This window comes from Haliotis asinina, chromosome 9 (genome assembly GCF_037392515.1).
Source record: "Haliotis asinina isolate JCU_RB_2024 chromosome 9, JCU_Hal_asi_v2, whole genome shotgun sequence".
Taxonomy (NCBI): domain Eukaryota; kingdom Metazoa; phylum Mollusca; class Gastropoda; order Lepetellida; family Haliotidae; genus Haliotis; species Haliotis asinina.
In genome coordinates, this window is record NC_090288.1 from 16763337 (window position 1) to 16783567 (window position 20231).

Below are 20231 nucleotides of genomic sequence, written 5' to 3' on the forward strand. Positions count from 1 at the left end.
TTGCAAGGCTGTCTCTATAGACAGAGACTTACAACTGTGAATGTGTCTGTTGACATTTATTCATTTTATGTGATATTAACAACAAACACCGTAACAAGTAAATCACAGGGGCTTGCATCGCTTAGAAACTGTGTTAGAAAGACATATAGTTGTATAGACCCTACCCCAGTACTATATAAAAGAAAAGGGATGTAATGACGAAACAACCCTCTCCTCATCCTTTCATCACGTAAAATATTTTAAGGCCCCGCTGGTCGAAGCTAGATGGTTTCACTGCAACATTAGCTATGAATGCTCACAATAGGATCATTGTTTCAAAAGGTATACACCACAACTCATCGAAAACAGGTACAGCCGCAAATTCATGGATCACCAAGACAGAGAAAACTCAAATTAAATTCGTTTATTAATTCCAGCCAAGTTAACAGCACTTATGTACGGCTAGATTCGATCGACCACAGCACTCCACGGGTCTAAAAACCTATTGCAACACCTGTTATCTCATTTCCTCGTGGCACCCGTGGCGAGCCACCTCCTCGTGGTGGGTGCTGGGTAATGCTAAGAGCTCGCCGACACCCCCGTAGTGGACCCGGGGGGATATTTGGTCCACCAACCTGTTTGCCGTGGGTTGCGTGCCTGTGTCGGTGGAGGAGGGGATCCTGGTGGTTGAGGGCAATGGGAGCAGGACCAGCGTTCCTGTTGCTCAACACACCACTTCGGCCCCGACTTCACCTAGGCGGGTGGTAGAATCGGCCCGATTCTATCAATCGGCTGGTCACGCCAAGCCCTGTGTATGGACTTATGTCATTACACAGTTTTAATTTGGAAAAGAGTTACTTTTGGACTTGGCACATTTGTTTATATAAAATGTTAAAGATCTTCATTATGATGTTTGGAACTTTGCCTAGAGTCTTATACCCAGAAGGCGGTGGCTCATGGGCCAATCTGGTGGATGTGTTATTTATAACTCTTCTGCTGGAGTATATCATCCGAGTATCCTTGGTGCTGCAAGTTGGAGACCCACTTGTTTTTAGCATTGTCCTTGTGATACTCCGTGGTGGGTGGGGAGCTCGGGTGATGAAAATATAAATATTAAACATGGCTTACGAAACCCCAACTAAGAAAACCAAACGTCCTCTTGAAACTGATCCCACTGATGATGACATCCGACCGTCCAAATCAATTGATTTTGGCCACGTTTTCTAGTGATAGAAACTATTGACAAGACACCTTTCAAGCTGAATCCATTTGCAATATCCAAGGGTATTCAGGGTATTGCTGGAGAAGTAAAAAACATACGAAAGTTACGTTCAGGTGCGCTGCTGGTTGAATGCTCTAAAAGACAGCAATCAGCCAACCTTATGAGTACCGAATCATTCGTTGGCGTTCCAGTTACGGTCTCTGCTCATAAGACCTTAAATACAAGCAAAGGCATCATCAGGGACCGCGATCGACTATTTACTGAAATGTCAGAAATTGACATTGCATATGAGATGAAAGATCAAGGTGTGCTCTATGTCAAACGCTTTTCGACCCGTAAAAACAATGAAAGTGTTCCCACCAATACCTATCTCTTCTCCTTTTCGTCTCCGACAGCCCCAAAATCATTGAAGGCTGGTTACTGCAACATCAAGGTTGACATGTACATTCCCAATCCACTCAGATGTTTTAAATGCCAGAAGTACGGCCATGGCGTAAATACTTGTACATTGTCCGTTGTGTGTGCTCACTGTGGTGAGAAGTCACACACAACGGAAGATTGTACAAGTACCTTTAAAAAGTGCACCAACTGTTCAGGAAACCATTCATCGTTTTCAAAAGAATGCCCGATTTGGAAAGAACACATGGAAATTAACAGGATTAAATTTACACAAAACATCAGTTTCTCGGATGCCAAAAAACTTGTCAAGAATATCTGAGCTTCCAGACAGTTATGCTTCTGTAATCAAAACATCAACTGAATCCAGCCGTAAAATATCTACTTTATCCACAAGCTGTCAAACAAATTTGACTTGGGTCAAATGTGAATCTCCCCAGATGTTATATCCTACCACATCGTCTCAAACTACGGAGTCACTTCCTAGTCATTCACAAAAGCAGTCAGAGTCTTCATCTGATCTTAAGCGATCCTCTCAGTCGCGTTCACAATCTAAATCGTCATGTGATGCTCAGTCAGCAGTATCAAGCAAAAGTAAACTGAAGCACGAGGCCTCAAAAAAACAAAGAGGAAGAGCCCCGAAAGGGTCGGAAAATAAAATACAGCTACACAACAGATATGGATCTCTGGAGGACATGGACGTATCTGAAAACGTCCATTCTAGGGCACATAGCCTGTCGCCCTCCAAAAAGGTGCGGGGTAGATCCCCAATAAATCCCCCCAAAAGATAGTTTCTTCTTATAATATCATACAGTGGAACTGCAGAGGGCTAAAAATAATTTCAATGATTTACAGCTATTGATCCAGGACTTTAATCCATCAGCAGTCTGTCTGCAGGAGACATATTTAAAGCAGACGGATACTTTTGACCTACGCCATTTCAATGCTTACCATTCTTTTTCACCCCCGGGCGAGAGGGCCACCGGAGGAGCTTCTATCCTTATAAACCAGAATATTATTCAGAGCCCTATTATTCTTAATACTGGTCTCCAGGCTGTTGCCGTGAGACTTACTTTAAACGTTGCACTCACACTATGCTCCTTATATATCTCACCATCTTCAACACTTCAGAGGACTGAACTACAAAATTTGTATAACCAACTCCCGAAACCCTGTGTTATTATGGGAGACGTAAATGGCCACAACCCACTCTGGGGTGGTACAACTACAAATGCTAAAGGTAAAATACTAGAGGAGTTCTGTTCTGAAAATGATTTATGTATTTTCAATGATGGGTCGAACACATATCTACATCCTGGCACAGGAACATATTCAGCCCTTGATTTATCAGTTTGTGATTCAAGCCTTCTTAACGAATTTGAATGGTCAGTTCATGATGACCTCTGTGGGAGTGACCATTTCCCAACATTACTAAAACCTGTGAATCCATCTGATGTTCCTCCATCATCAAGATGGAACTTCAAAAAGGCTAACTGGCGTTTATATGAAACTCTGTGTGTTGACAGGCTTAAACCTGAACTTGTTTATAATGTTCCTGATGCTATTCAACGTTTTTGTGATGAAATGAATGTTATTGCTCATGAGTGTATACCAAAGTCCTCTGCAGTTCCACATATTCGCAAACCATGGTTCAATGATCAATGTAAACAAGCTAGAAAGGAGCGGAAAAAGGCAGAACACTATTTCCGTCGACACCCCATGGTGCATAATTTGAATAAATTTAAGATTGTAAATGCTAAAGCACGGCGTACTTTTAAACAAAGCAAACGCCAATCTTGGCAACGATATGTATCAAACATTAATTCACGTACACCAATATCTAAAGTCTGGAATATGATCCAAAAAATCAAAGGTAAGGGCTCCAAATCTAGTATTCACCACCTTAAAGATGGAAACCAGTCATTAACTAATGAAACCGATATTGCTAATAAACTTGGTGAAACTTTGGCAAAACATTCTTCCTCGTCAAATTATGAACCTAAGTTCCAAACATATCAAAAACAACAAGAAAAGAAAACTATTAACTTTAATTCAGATAATGGGGAAGACTATAATGAAACTTTTTCGTTACATGAGCTTCATACTGCTCTTAATCAGGCTCATGATACTGCTTCAGGAGCTGATAACATACATTATCAACTCCTGAAGCACTTGCCAGATACATGCTTAGAGACGCTGTTACATATTTTTGATAATATTTGGACATCTGGACAATTTCCTTCCTCGTGGCGTGATGCTATCGTTGTTCCCCTTCCTAAACCTGGACGTGATCATACGGACCCTTCCAATTATAGGCCAATTTCACTTACTAGCTGTGTTTGCATGACCATGGAACGCATGATAAATAATCGACTTGTCTGGTACTTGGAAACAAATAACCTAATAACAGATATTCAGTGTGGTTTTCGCAAAAACAGAAGTACAGTCGATCACTTAGTGCGTTTAGAATCTTTTGTTAAGAATGCCATAATTAATAAACAACATGCAGTGTCGATCTGTTTTGATCTAGAAAAAGCATATGACACCACTTGGAAACATGGGATTTTAAAAGATTTACATGACTTCGGATTGCGAGGCCGATTGCCTCAATTTATAGCCAACTTTTTAAATGATAGACAATTTCAAGTCCGTGTGGGTTCTACCCTGTCTGATCATTACAGTCAGGATCAGGGTGTACCACAAGGCAGTATTTTGTCTGTTACACTTTTTAGCATCAAGATAAACAGTTTATCAAAGGTTTTAAACGATTCAATTGATGGATCACTTTTTGTGGATGATTTTAACATTTCATGTCGAGGTAAAAACATGCATACTATTGAACGGCAAATGCAGTTGTGTCTGAACAAGATAAATAAATGGTGTTTGGAAAACGGTCTAAAAAGTCTAAAACTAACTGTATACATTTCTGCCGTAAATACAAACCACATAAGGACCCTGAACTGTATCTAAACGGCACACCTATTAAAGTTGTTAAAGAGGCCAAGTTTCTGGGTCTTATATTTGACTCCCACTTGACGTTCTTGCCACATATTAAATCCCTTAAAGTTAAATGTTTGAAGGCACTCGACTTGTAAAAAGTTGTTTCCAATTCAAAATGGGGAGGCGATCAAACGACCCTACTTCACTTATACAGATCACTCATTCGCTCCAAACTTGACTTGTATTGTATATGGTGGAGCCTGTAAAAGCAGTCTCAAAATGTTAGATTCTATCCATCATCAAGGTCTAAGATTATGTCTTGGATCTTTTCGAACGTCTCCCATTGACAGTCTCTATGTCGAGGCAGATGAGCCATCTCTCACTCAGCGACGTATAAAATTATCTTTACAATATGCTACAAAACTATACTCTAACAAATCTAACCCGGCATATAACTGTGTTTTCAATCCTCTCTACGAGGATTTATACAACAAAAAGTGTTCTCTTGTTCCACCTCTCGGACACAGAATTAAACACTTTCTTTCTTCGGCCGGCATTGAGCTGGAAACCATAGCTCCTTTCCGTCTTCTTTCTTCTCCTCTTTGGCAATTAGTTAGGCCACAAGTTGACCTAACATTAACATCATTTAAAAAATCAGAAACAAATGACTTACAATATAAACAAGAATATCATCAATTAAAACATAAATATAGCAATTACAAACCCTTATTTACGGATGGATCCAAGGACGGTGGCGCAGTGGCTTGTGCCACTGTCATTGGATCCAGAACAATATCTTCTAGAATTCCAGATAACAGTTCTATTTTTACTGCAGAAGCAAACGCCATATTGACAGCTCTTAGGTATATTCAGAGCCACCCTAAACGTAAACAATATATAATCTATTCAGACTCTCTTTCTTGCCTTCAGGCGATTAAAAATATTTCTTGTAAACATCCACTTTTAATAGAAATTATTGAATTATATAATAATCTTGCTACTGGCCAATACGACATCGTCTTCTGTTGGTTACCCAGCCACGTAGGTATTTCCGGTAACGCAATGGCTGATCTTGCTGCCAAGGCAGCTCTCAACAAATCTGTGACACCACTTCTTATTCCTTACACTGATTACAAAGCTAGCATTAGAACTTACATCCGTGATCTGATGCAGAAGAAGTGGGACACCCAAGTAGGTATAAATAAATTACATGAAATAAAACCGTATATTAGTTACACCTACTTGGGATGTCAGTCCAGATTTGAAGAGGTTATTTTAAGACGATGTCGTATTGGCCACACACGATATACTCATGCATACCTATTGAAAGGTGAGGATCCTCCGTTTTGTATCCCTTGTGATGAGAGAGTCACGGTCAAGCATATTCTGCTTGACTGTGTCGAATTCTCCATCACAAGGGATAAATATTTTAATGTCAAAACTGTAAAGGATCTTTTTACTAACATTAATTCTCATTTAATCGTTGGTTTTTTAAAAGAAATTGATTTTTTGGTAGAACTTTGAATAACGTGTTCTGTAAATAGATGTATTTTAATTATTGGTTGTTTAGATTTGTAACTAGAATTGTTAGTGGCTGTACCCTCAAAGGGGGTTGAAGTATTGTAAAATTATTGTCCTCCTGAGAGGGTACGTAAGTCCTCAAACAGTCAAATTCAATTGTAAATTTCCAGGTTTTTAATCGTAGAATATGCGTCTTTTTATTGTATGGCTAGATTTCACAAATTGCTGACAGCTGAGGGAATGATGTAAATCCAGCTAGGGTCCATGCAGGTAGCAAAGGTACTGTAAGTCCCCATGGTCCCTAGTATGGTGATCTACCTTCAGTTGTTAGCAATCTATAGTCCTGTATAGATAAATTGTTTTAGGTATAGTTACTAGTTTTATATTCTACTCTGTGATATCCTAGTTGTTTTACTGTCCTTCGCTGACAGGTTTTATAATAGACATATATTTCATTTTAGTATTAAATGTTCTCGTCACGATATGGCTGAGATATTTCCGATGTGACGTTAAATATTAACTCACTCACTCATTTCCTCGTAAGCAGGCATTTCCTCCAAAATCATCAGTAGTTACACCCACTTGGTGGCCATAGATGGCTTTGACATTGGAGTGATCTGAGCACTAAATTGATAAGAGAGAGTGAGTAAGTGAGTGAGTGAGTGAGTTTAGTTTTACGCTGCACTCAGTAATATTCCCGCTATATGGCGGTGGTCTGTAAATAATGGAGTCTGGACCAGACAATATATCCAGTGACCAACAACATCAGCTTCGATCAGCGCAGTTGTGAACTGTTGACATGTGTCAACCAAGTCAGCGAGCCTGACCACCCGATCCCGTTAGTCGCCTCTTCCGACAAGCATAGTCGCATTTTATGCCAAGCATGGGTTTCTGAAGGCCTATTATACCCCGGGACCTTCCCGGGTCAAATTGGTAAGAATAATATTTAAGGTTAAATGTTTTATTCATATAATTGTCTGAAAACGAATGCATTTCAAATTCATTATTATAACCTCTAACATTATTCTTACAGTTTACTGTTCCGTACATCATCCAAGGCTGATATTTAGCATTGGCAAGAAATGTCATTATTATCGTTGCAAAGCCCTCAGAGCGGACGTGGTCTGAGGTCATCTAATCTACTTAAGGAAAAGAGATTATCTCACCGAACGTAACCGACTTTTTCAAATAAATATTAGAAACGGCATTATAAGCTTCATTAACTCAACAAATAATGATGACGGAGTTACCTGTCCATAACTGTACATCTGACTTCACATGTAGTCATAGGGAGATTTCACTGCGTATCTGAGTTTAGCAAAGCACATTCAATACAGGTTTGACTATGCATTTGAATTTACCGAACTCAGTTTATTAGAGATTATGTATATACGAACATATTTTTTAAATTTTTTAAAAAAGAAGAACAAGTTTTCATACATTGTTATTGCAAAACGTATCTCCATTCGAGAGGCTGAGAGGTAATTCAAGCATGGGGAAAACAGAGCTCATCGAACTGCCGGACGAACACAAAGTCGTCGAAATACGGTTCGTGAAGACAAGACACGTTATAAGTAAGTATTTGAGATACTGGAACATGAGCGTTGAAAAAATATCATCAAACTGTTGATCACCGACGATGCTGAACCGAATGATCTGGGAAGCCTGAAATCACAGTACCACCAAGCTCGTCCAGCCTTACTTAAGAGGCAAACAAGAGATTGCGACCCAACCCGTGACCATCGTCCACTGAGAACTCGTTGCAAAAAATACGCGAATCCCCAATACACACGCATGGGTTCCGGATGGGTCGTGGACATGATTGAATCTGTCTATCTGGACAAGTACTAACCATTCAAAAGTCAATTGTATCTCCCAGTCCTGAAACATTTCTGAGATAAACATGCCATTTTCAGCCCCGAAGGTAAAGGGGATGATGTTAATAATTATTGCACTCTGGTGGTTGTTAAAGCTGCCTCACACTAACCAAAAGATCCGTGCAGGTGCACGTTTAACTTCACGGACGTAGAACGCATCACTCCTATCTCCTATTGGATGAGATTCAAAATGCAAAACAACCATTGTGCACCAAATCAGCTCCATGTCCAACGATGTGTGCAGAATCAATGTATTTTCATTGCAAAGAGGCGACAAGTATCACTACACACCTATTAAACATCTGAGTAAATTACTGTATAACCAGATGACACACACCAGGAAAAAAACACGATGAAACGACGTCAAAAATCAAATGCTTGTGCCCTACGTCATCTACTCCAACTTAGAAGCACTTACAAAAACATCGGCACCACTGCTCCGTCCCCGGATAAACGTTTCACATACAAAATGCCAGCACACAAAGCCTTCAGATTTGGTTGTGGTCATTTGATGCGATGGGAAAACGAATTCTTCCCTGCCGTACAGTGGTGTCAGTCGAAAAAGTGGCCACCACCTTAGACGATTACCAGCATGCCTTTGTCAGGTGGGACAAAACTGGGTCACAAACAAATTGGGAAATTGTCACGACCTGTCCAAAAAAAACTGATGTGCTCTTGCTTATTAACGCGTTCGATATAGTCAGAAACACGTACTTGAAATGCGTCTCCTCTCCTGGCCTGTTTTAAAAGACTGGCTTGGAACTGATACTGCTGACGAGTTGTGACATGCACCTGTCCGTAGAGAAATGCTTGCAAGGCAGGATTTTCATGGCCAACAACAGGTATGTGGAGAGGTCACAATCCGAGCAAAATAACCAAATACATTATGTATCTGAATGCTAACAATGTGTATGTCTGGGCCATGGGTCAGTATCTAACCACCGGGACTGCGAATGGGTATACCTGTCTGACATCGACGTTGGTAGCTTTGCGGATTTGAACAAAGTGTACTTATTCTAAGTGGACCTGGAATATCCCACGAATAGCACAATAGCTATCCACTGCCTCCCCAAATGGTAAACCCCGACTGGACGTCCGAATAACAGAAAAAACCTATTCAGAAAAAGTAAGTTGATAGCCAGCGTGCAAAAGCTTGTATCAAACTTAATAAACAAGACAAAATACATCATTCAATATTGCAACCTGAGCTCTGCTTATCGCTGGGAATGAAACTCCTGAATATTCACATGACGTTTCATATTGATCGAAGTCCTTGGATGGAGCCCTGCATAAGAATGAACACGATTTACAAAAGCTGGACGCCAGAGATTTTCAAAAGACCCTGCACAAGTTTATGAACAACTGGGTGTTCGACCATGGGAAATTTGAGATAACACGTGAACGTGAAACTAACCTGATCAAATGAGTGAGTGAGTGAGTTAATATTTAACGTCACATCGGCAATATCTCAGCCATATCGTGACGAGAACGTTAAATACTGAAATGAAATATATGGATACTATAAAAACCTGTCAACGACGGACAGTAAAACAACTAGAATATCACAACTGGGATTAAAACTAGTGTGGAATGTTAAAACTAATATCACTATTCCGACAATACAACATAAAATCAGGCTATAGATTGCCAACAAATGCAGGTAGATCACCATACCAGGGGCCATGGGGACTTACAGTACCTTTGCTGCCTGCATGGACCCTAGTTGGATTTACATCATCCCCTCAGCTGTCAGCAATTTAGTCACATCTAGCCAAAAATTAAAAATACACATATACTACGATTAAGAACAGTGGAAAGTTTAAATTTACTGTGAATGCTTTTGGACTTACGTACCCTCTCAGGAGGAAAATAATTTTACAATACTTCAACCCCCTTCGAGGGTACAGCCACCAACAATTCAAGTTACTAATCCAAACTTCCAGTAATTAAAATACATCTATTTACACAACATAACATTCAAAATTCTACCAAAAAATCAATCTCTTTTAAAAAACCAATAATTAAATATGAATTAACGCTAGTAAAAAGATCCTTCATTGTTTTAACTGTAAAATACTTATCCCTTGTGATGGAGAATTCAACACAGTCAAGCAGGATATGCTTGACCGTGGTTCTCTCATCACAAGGGATGCAAAACGGAGGATCCTCACCTTTCAACAGGTATGAATGGGTATATCTAGTGTGGCCAATACGACATCGTCGTAAAATAACCTCTTCAAATCTGGACTGACAACCCAAGTGGGTATAACCAATGTAAGGTTTTATCTCATGTAATTTCTTTATACCCAATTGGGTGTCCCACTTCTTCTGCATCAGATCACGGATATAAGATCTAATGTTAGCTTTATAATCAGTGTATGGAATAAGAAGTGGTGTCACAGATTTGTTGAGTGCCGCCTTGGCAGCAAGATCGGCCATTGCGTTACCAGAAATGCCCACGTGGCTGGGTAACCAACAGAAGACGATGTCGTATTGGCCAGTAGCAAGAGTATTATACAATTCAATAATTTCAATTAAAAGTGGATGTTTACAAGAATTATTTTTAATAGCCTGAAGGCAAGAAAGAGAATCGGAATAGATTATATATTGTTTACGTTCAGGGTGTCTTTGAATATATTTAAGAGCTGTTAATATGGCGTTAGCTTCTGCTGTAAAAATAGAACTATTCTCTGTTAATCTAGAAGATATTGATCTGGATCCAATGACAGTGGCTAAAAGCCACTGCGCCACCGTCCTTGGATCCATCTGTAAATAAGGGTTTGTAATTGCTATATTTATGTTTTAATTGATGATATTCTTGTTTATATTGTAAGTCATTAGTTTCTGATTTTTTAAATGTAGTTAATGTTAGGTCAACTTGTGGCCTAACCAATTGCCAAGGAGGAGAAGAAGGAAGACGGGAAGGTGATATACCTTCAAGCTCAATACCGGCAGAAGAAATAAATGGTTTAATTCTGTGCCCAAGAGGTGGAACAAGAGAACATTTTTTGTTATGCAAATCCTCATAAAGGGGATTGAACACACAGTTAAAGGCAGGGTTAGATTCATTAGAATATAATTTAGTAATATATTGTAAAGACAGTTTTATACGACGTTGAGTAAGAGATGGTTCATCGGCCTCAACGTAGAGACTATCAATAGGTGACGTTCTGAAAGACCCAAGACAAAGTCTTAAGCCTTGATGGTGGACGGAGTCAAGAAGTTTTATATTGCTTTTGCAGGTTCCACCATATACGATTTAGCCATAATCAAGTTTCGAACGCACGAGTGATCGATATAGATGTAAGAGGGTTGCTTGATCCCCTCCCCACTTTGAGTTGGAAACAACTTTCAACAAGTCAAGAGCCTTCAGGCATTTAGTTTTAAGGGACTTAATATGAGGCAGAAATGTTAAGTGGGAGTCAAAGATTAGGCCCAAGAACTTGGCCTCTTTTACAACTTTGATGGGAGTGCCATCTAGAGATAGTTCAGGGTCTTTATGTGGCTTATATTTTCTGCAAAAATGTATACAATTAGTTTTGGATTTAGAAAATTTAAAGCCGTTTTCAAGACACCATTTATTTATTTTGTTTAAACACAACTGCAGTTGCCGTTCAATAGTATGCATGTTTTTCCCACGACAAGAAATATTGAAATCATCCACAAATAAAGATCCATCTATTGAATCGTTTAAAACTTTTGATAAACTATTTATCTTTATGCTAAAAAGTGTGACAGACAGAATACTGACTTGTGGAACACCCTGATCCTGAGTGTAATGATCAGACAGGGTAGAACCCACTCGAACTTGAAACTGTCTATCCTTTAAAAAGTTGGCTATAAATTGAGGTAAACGACCTCGCAAGCCAAAGTCATGTAAATCTCTTAAAATACCATATTTTCAGGTTGTGTCATATGCTTTTTCTAGATCAAAAAAGATAGACACAGCATGTTGTTTATTAATTAGTGCATTTTTAACAAATGATTCTAAACGCACTAAGTGATCAACAGTACTTCTGTTTTTGCGGAAACCACACTGTATATCAGTTATAAGGTTATTGGTTTCCAAGTACCAAACAAGTCGATTATTTATCAGGCGGTCCATGGTCTTGCAAACACAGCTTGTTAATGAAATCGGACGATAATTGGATGGATCGGTATGATCACGTCCAGGTTTAGGTATTGGTACTACTATGGCGTCACGCCATGAAGGAGGAAAGTTACCCGATGTCCAAATACCATCAAAAATATTTAGGAGAGTTTCCTGACAGGATTCTGGTAAATGTTTCAGGAGTTGATAATGTATGTTATCAGCTCCTGTAGCAGTATCATGAGCTTGATCAAGTGCAGTATGGAGTTCATGAATAGAAAACGTTTCATTATAATCTTCCCCATTATCGGAATTGAAATTAATAGTTTTCTTTTCTTCTTGTTTTTGATATTGCTGGAATTTTGGTACATAATTTGAAGAGGAAGAACGTTTAGCAAGGGTTTCACCCAGTTTATTAGCAATATCTGATTTATCAGTAAGCAATTGATCTCCATGTTTAAGATGATGGACTGTAGATTTACTACCTTTACCTTTAATTTTCTGGACCATGTTCTACACCTTGGACATGGGTGTCCGAGAATTTATTTTAGATACATAATTTTGCCAAGATTGGCGTTTGTTCTGTTTAAAAGTACGCCGTGCTTTAGCATTTTAAATTTTAAATTTATTGAAATTATGCACCATAGGATGGCGACGGAAATAATGTTCTGCCTTTTTCCTTGCCTTCCTAGCTTGTTTGCAGTCATCGTTCGAATATGGGGAACTGCAGAGGAATTTGGTATACACTCATCAGCTATAGAGTTCAATTCATCAGAAAAGCATTTAATAGCATCAGGAACGTCAATAAAACGTTCGGGTTTAAGTTTTTCAGCACACAGTGTTTCATATAAAGCCCAGTTAGCCTTTTTAAAATTTCGTCTTGATGATGGAGGAACATCGGATGGAGTTATAGCTTTTAATATAGTAGGAAAATGGTCACTTCCACAGAGGTCATCGTGGACTGACCATTCGAATTCATTTAGTAGTTCAGAATTTGTCAATGACAAGTCGAGAGCAGAATAAGTCCCTGTACCAGGATGTAAATATGTGCTGGAACCATCATTATAAATACATAAATCATTGTCAGAACAAAAGTCCTCCAACAATTTCCCTTTAGTGTTTATATTTACACTACCCCAGAGTGGGTTGTGGCCATTTAAATCTCCCATTATAATACAGGGTTTTGGGAGTTGGTCATAGAGAGCTTGCAGATCAGTTTTGGCAAACGTCGAAGACGGCGAAATATAGAGCGAGCATAGTGTAAACGCTACATATAAAGTAATTCTCACAGCAGCAGCCTGCATATTAGTATTTAGTGAAACAGGGCTTTGAGTAACGTTTTGTCTGACTAGAACGGATGACCCACCAGTGGCTCTATCACCCGGAGGCGAAAAAGAATGATATGCATTAAAATGACGAAGGTGAAATGTATCTGTTTGTTTTAAATATGTCTCTTGGAGACATATGGCTGAAGGTGTGAAATCTTGGACTAATAGCTGTAATTCATGTAAATTAGTCCTCAGTCCTCTGCAGTTCCACTGTACAATATTATTAGAATAAACTATCTTTTGGGGGGATTTATTGGGGATCTACCCCGCACTCTTTTGGAGGGCGACAAGCTATGTGCCCTAGAATGGACGTTTTCAGAAACGTCCATGTCTTCAAGAGACCCATATTTGTTGAACAATTGAATTCTATTTCGTGACCCTTTAGGAGCTCTGCCACTTTGTTGTTTTGAGGCATCAGACTTAGGCTTAGATTTACTTTTAACAGTTTGCTGACTGTCAGCTGTCGATTTAGACTTCGAGAGTGACTCAGATGATGATGGTTTGTGATCAGAAGACGACTTTGAGGTACTAGGAAGTGATTCCTCAGTCTGAGATGATATAGCAGGGTACAAAAGCTGTGGAGAATCGCAATTCACCCATGTCAAGGTAGTTTGGCAGCCTGTGGATGATTTTGTTCTTTTTGAGCTTGACTCAGATGATGTTTTTGCTACTGTAGCATAACTTTCTGGAAGATCAGATCTCTTTACCAGTTTTTTTGCCTCGGAAAAGGAGATATTTTGAGTAAACTTTATTCTATTTATCTCCATTTGCTCTTTCCAAATTGGACACTGTTTAGAAAATGACTGCCTGAGCAGTTGGTGCATGTTTTATAGTCACTGTCACAATCTTCTGTTGTGTGTGTTTTCTCACCACAGTGAGCACACACAACAGACAATGTGCAAGTATTTACACCGTGTCCATATTTCTGACACTTAAAACACCTAAGCGGGTTGGGGATGTAAGTGTCAACACTGATATTACAATATCCTGCTCTTACTGATTTTGGAATACTTGGAGAAGAGAAGTGGAAGAGATATGTGTTAGTAGGTTTTGTTTCTGAGTTTATCCGAGTTGTAAATCTTTTAACAAAAGTCACCCCTTGATCTTTCATTTCTGATACGATGTCAAACTGAGTCATATCTGCAAACAATTGATCTCGGTCTCTAACAATGCCTTTGCTCGTTTTCAGAGTCTTGTGTGGAGTAACTGAAACCGGGACTCCAACAAAGAGCTCAGTTGACAACAGGTTGGTTGATTGCTGTTTCCTGCTACATTCTACAAGTAGGGAACCTGAACGCAGTCGTCTGATATTTCGTACCTCACCTGCTATGCCATGTATACCTTTAGATACCGCAAATGGGTTTAATTTGAAAGGTGATTTGTCAAGAGTCTCGATCACTAGAAATCGTGGCCAGTATTCAACGGACGGAATAGACGGTCGTAGTTCATCATCATCATTGTCAAGTTGACGCTTGTTTCTTTTAATGGGGGTTGTGTAAGCCATAGTTACTTTAATATGGTTCATCATCTGAGCTCCCCACCCACCACGGAGTATCACAAGGACAATGCTAAAAACAAGTGGGCCTCCGACTTGCAGCACCAAGGATACTCAGATGATATACTCCAGCAGAAGAATTATAAATAATTGATCTACCAGATTGGCCCATGAGCCACCGCCTTCGGGCATAAGACTCTAGGCAAAATTCATATTATCATATTTCACAATCCAAAACGTTAGAGATCAAAAGTAGTGCCAAGAAAATTCGAACAATTCAAAATAATATTTGTGCAATGACACATACACAGTCCATGCACAGGGCTTGGCATGACCAGCCGATTGGTCGAACCGGGCCCATTCGACCACCCGTCTAGGCGAAGTCAGGACCAAAGTGGTATATTGAGCAAGAGGAACACGGTTACAGGTCCCTATTGCCCTCAACCACCAGGATCCCCTCCTCCGCCGACACAGGGCCGCAACCCACGGCAAACGGGTTGGTGGACCAAATATCCCCCCGGGTCCACAACGGGGGTGTCGGCGAGCTCTTGGCGTTACCCAGCACCCACCACGAGGAGGTGGCTCGCCACGGGTGCCCTGATCAAATGAGAACACGGGAAACTGATAGCCTGTCGGGCATTCAAGTGAAGCAAAATACTTTATGACTTCACAGCAGTGCACTCATGAACAAATGCCACATCAGATTCAACCGTCCTGTGGAAAGGAGCATTCGCAACTTTTCCAAACATTTCATGTGTGACTTTTATTACAATGTTCAACATGCAGTACGGAGCAAAGTGTAAAATGATGTAGAGACATGGATTCCCTGCTGAAGGAAATTCACAGGAAGGGTGTGTAAGAGGACATGAAGAAGAGCATGCACCTTACAAGGCCAGCCACTATCCGAAACACCATACGATGCACGACACAATCAGCAACAATGTGCTTGACAAACTGAAGGATCACAAAAGCAGACGAAGACAAAATCAGAAAGGCAAAAGACATGAAAAATACATGGTGAGAAAACTCATCAATCACGCTGGATTCAAGGACGCCCTGTTCAAAACCCACATGTTCAAACACCAAATGAATGCACTGTAAAGCGATCGACATAGCATATAAAGACTGACCACAAACAAGACGTCCCTGTTGCTGATTCACAAGTATTCCCTAACGATCGTGGATGTTGCCAGTTACTTCAAAGAAGCATATCTGTTAACCACGGTAGATTCAAACAAAGTTGCCAAAGACAACAACACTTAGACAAACGTAGTTGCTTAACTTGGCCTGCTGTCTTGACAGTCTTTCCCAGACGCAAGTATATGGCAGCTGGCACACCGTAACTCTCTCATCACAAGGGATACAAAATAGAGGATCCTCACATCCTCACATGCATGAGTATATCTAGTGTGACCAGTACGACATCCTCATAAAATAACCTCTTCAAATCTGGCCTGTCTACCCAAGTGGGTATAACCAATGTAAGGTTTTATCTCATGTAATTTATTTATACCTATTTCTGTTTCCCACATCCTCTGCATCAGATCACGGATATAAGATCTAATGGTGGCTTTGTAATCACTGAAAGGAATAAGAAGTGGTGTCACAAGGTCAGCCAATGTGTTACCAGAGATTCCTACATGGCTGGGTAACCAACAGAAGACGATGTCGTATTGGCCAGTAGCAAGATCATTATACAGTTCAGTGATTTCTATTAAAAGTGGATGTTTGCAAGAAATATTTTTAACAGCCTGAAGGCAAGAAAGACAGTCGGAAAAGATTATATATTGTTTACGTGTAGGGTGTCTTTGAATATATTTAAGAGCTGTTAATATGGCGTTAGCTTCTCCTGTGAAAATTGAACTATTATCTGTTAATCTAGAAGATATTGTTCTGGATCCAATGACAGTGCGCCACAGCGCTATCGTCCTTGGACCCAACCGTAAATAAGGGTTTATAATTGCTATATTTATGTTTCAATTAATTATATTCTTGTTTATACTTTAAATCCATTCATTTCTGATTTTTTCTGATGTAGTTCGTGTTAGGTCAACTTGTGGCCTATCCAACTGCCAAGGAGGAGAAGAAAGAAGACGGGAAGGAGCTAGAAGCAGCAAGAAAAGGCTTAATTCTGAGCCCATGAGGCGAAACAAGGGAAGACTTTTTGCTGTACAAATCTTCATAGAGAGGATTAAAGACACAATTAAATGTGGGATTAGACTCATTAGAAGCTAATTTTGTAAAGTATTGTAAAGATTGTTTTATACGGCGTACGTTGAGAGGAGGATCATCAGCTTCGACGTATAGACTGTCGATAGGAGAAGTTCTAAAAGAACCGAGACAAAGTCTTAGGCCTTGGTGGTGCACAGGATCAAATAGTTTTAGGTTGCTTTGACAAGCTCCACCATATACGATGGAGCCGTAAGCAAGTTGTGATCGGACAAGTGATCTGTATAAGTAACGAAGGGTAGTTTGATGCCCTCCCCATTTTGAATTTGAAACAACCTTTAATAAATCGAGTGCCTTCAGGCATTTGGCTTTAAGGGATTTAATATGTGGCAAAAAGGTCAAATGTCAGTCGAAAATAAGTCCCAAGAACTTGGCCTCCATGACCACTTTGATTGGGGTACCAATGAGAAATAGTTCTGGGTCTTTATGAGGTTTGTATTTACGACAGAAGTGTATATAATTGTTTTTTGATTATTTATATTGTTTAAACACAGCTGCAGTTGCCGTTCAATGGTATGCATATTTTTACCACGGCAAGAAATATTGAAATCATCCACAAATAAAAATCCATCTATTACACCGTTTAAAACTTTAGATAGACTGTTGATCTTGATGCTAAAAAGAGTGACTGACAAAATACTGCCTTGTGGAACACCCTGATGCTGATTGTGATGGTCAGACAGGGTAGAACCCACGCCGACTTGAAATTGCCTGTTATTTAAAAAGTTGGCTATAAATTCAGGCAAACGACCTCGCAAACCGAAATCATGTAAATCTCTCAAAATGCCATCTTTCCAGGTTGTGTGGATATGCTTTCTCAAGATCAAAAGAGATAGACACAGCATGTTGGTTTTAATCAGCGCATTTTTCACAAATGATTCCAAACGCACTAAGTGCGTAGTTCTGTTTTTGCGGAAACCACATTGTATGTCTGTGATACGGTTATTAGTTTCCAAGTACCAAACAAGTCGATTATTTATCATGCGTTCCATGGTCTGGCAAACACAGCTAGTTAGTGAAATAGGTCGATAATTGGATGGATCCGTATGATCACGTCCAGGTTTAGGTATTGGTACTACTATGGCGTCATGCCATGAGGGAGGAAAGTTACCCGATGTCCAAATATCATCAAAAAAATTTAGAAGAGTTTCTAGGCAGGATTCTGGTAAGTGCTTCAGGAGTCGATAATGTATGTTATCAGCTCCTGTAGCAGTATCATGAGCTTGATCAAGAGCAGTGTGGAGCTCATGAATAGAAAACGTTTCATTATAATCTTCCCCATTATCTGAGTTGAAATTAATAGTTTTCTTTCCTTGTTGTTTATGATACTGCTGGAATTTAGGTATATAATTAGAAGAGGAAGAATGTAGCGAGGGTTTCGCCCAGTTTATTTGCGATATCTGATTTATCCGTAAGTAACTGATCTCCATGTTTAAGATGATGGACAGTAGATTTAGTACCTTTACCTGTAATTTTCTGGACCATGTTCCACACCTTGGACACGGGTGTCCGAGAATATATTGTAGATACATAATTTTGCCAAGATTGGCGTTTGTTCTGTTTAAAAGTACGCCGTGCTTTAGCATTTAAAATTTTAAATGTATTGAAATTATGCACCATGGGATGGCGACAGAAATAATGTTCTGCTTTTGCCCTTGCCTTCCTAGCTTGTTTGCAGTCATTGTTGAACCATGATTTTCGAACATGTGGAACTGCAGAGGAATTTGCTATACACTCATCAGCTATGGATTACAATTCATCAGAAAAAAAACATTTAATAGCATCAGGAATGTCAATAAACCGTCAGGTTTAAGTTTATCTGCACACAGTGTTTCATATAAAACCCAGTTAGCCTTTTTAAAATTCTGCCTTGATGATGGAGGAACATCAGATGGAATTACAATTTTTAGTATAGTAGGAAAATGGTCACTCCAACAGAGGTCATCGTGGACTGACCATTCGAATTCATTTAGTAGTTCGGAATTTGTGAGTGACAAGTCGAGAGCAGAATAGGTCCCTGTACCCGGGTGTACATATGTGTTGGAACCATCATTATGAATACATAAATCATTGTCAGAACAAAAGTCCTCCAACAATTTCCCTTTAGTGTTTGCAGTTACACTAACCCAGAGAGGGTTGTGCCCATTTAAATCTCCCATTATAATACAGGGCTTCGGGAGTTGGTCATATAGAACTTGAAGATCAGTTTTGGTAAACGTCAAAGAGGGCGAAATATAAAGAGAGCATAGCGTAAACGCTACATATAAAGTAATTCTCACAGCAACAGCCTGCATATCAGTATTTAAGTGAAACAGGGCTTTGAATAACGTTTTGTCTGACTAGAATGGATGACCCGCCAGTGGCCCTATCACTGGGAGGGGAAAACAATGAAATGCATTAAAATGACGAAGGTCAAACGTATCTGTTTGTTTCAAATATGTCTCTTGGAGACATATCGCTGAAGGTGTAAAATCTTGGACTATTAGCTGTAATTCATGTAAATTAGTCCTCAATCCTCTGCAGTTCCACTGTACAATATTATTAGAATAAACTATCTTTTCTGGGGATTTATTGGGGATCTACCCCGCACTTTTTAGGAGGGCGACAAGCTATGTGCCCTAGAATGGACGTTTTCAGAAACGTCCATGTCTTCAAGAGACCCGTATTTATTGAACAATTGAATTTTGTTCTGTGACCCTTTAGGAGCTCTGCCACTTTGTTGCTTTGAAGCTTCAGGCTTTGGCTTCGGTTTACTTTTCACCGTTTGTTGATTTTTAGCTGTCGATTGAGACTTTGAGTGTGACGGAGATGATGATTTGTGATCAGTCTGTGATGATATAGGAGGATACAAAAGCTGTGGAGACTCGCAATTTAACCAAGTCAAGGTAGTTTGGCAGTCTGTGGTTGATGTTGTCATAGAGGTAGACCCCGATCATGTTTTTGCTATTGTAGCATAATTTTCTGGAAGATCAGATCTCTTTATCAGGCTTTTCGCCTCAGAGAAAGAGATATTTTGAGTAAATTTGATTTTGTATATCTCCATTTGTTTTTTCCTAAGTAGAACACTGTTTTGAAAATGGAGAATGGTCGCCTGAGGACTAAAATCACTGTCACAATCTTCTGTCGCGTGTGTCTTCTCACCACAGTGAGCACA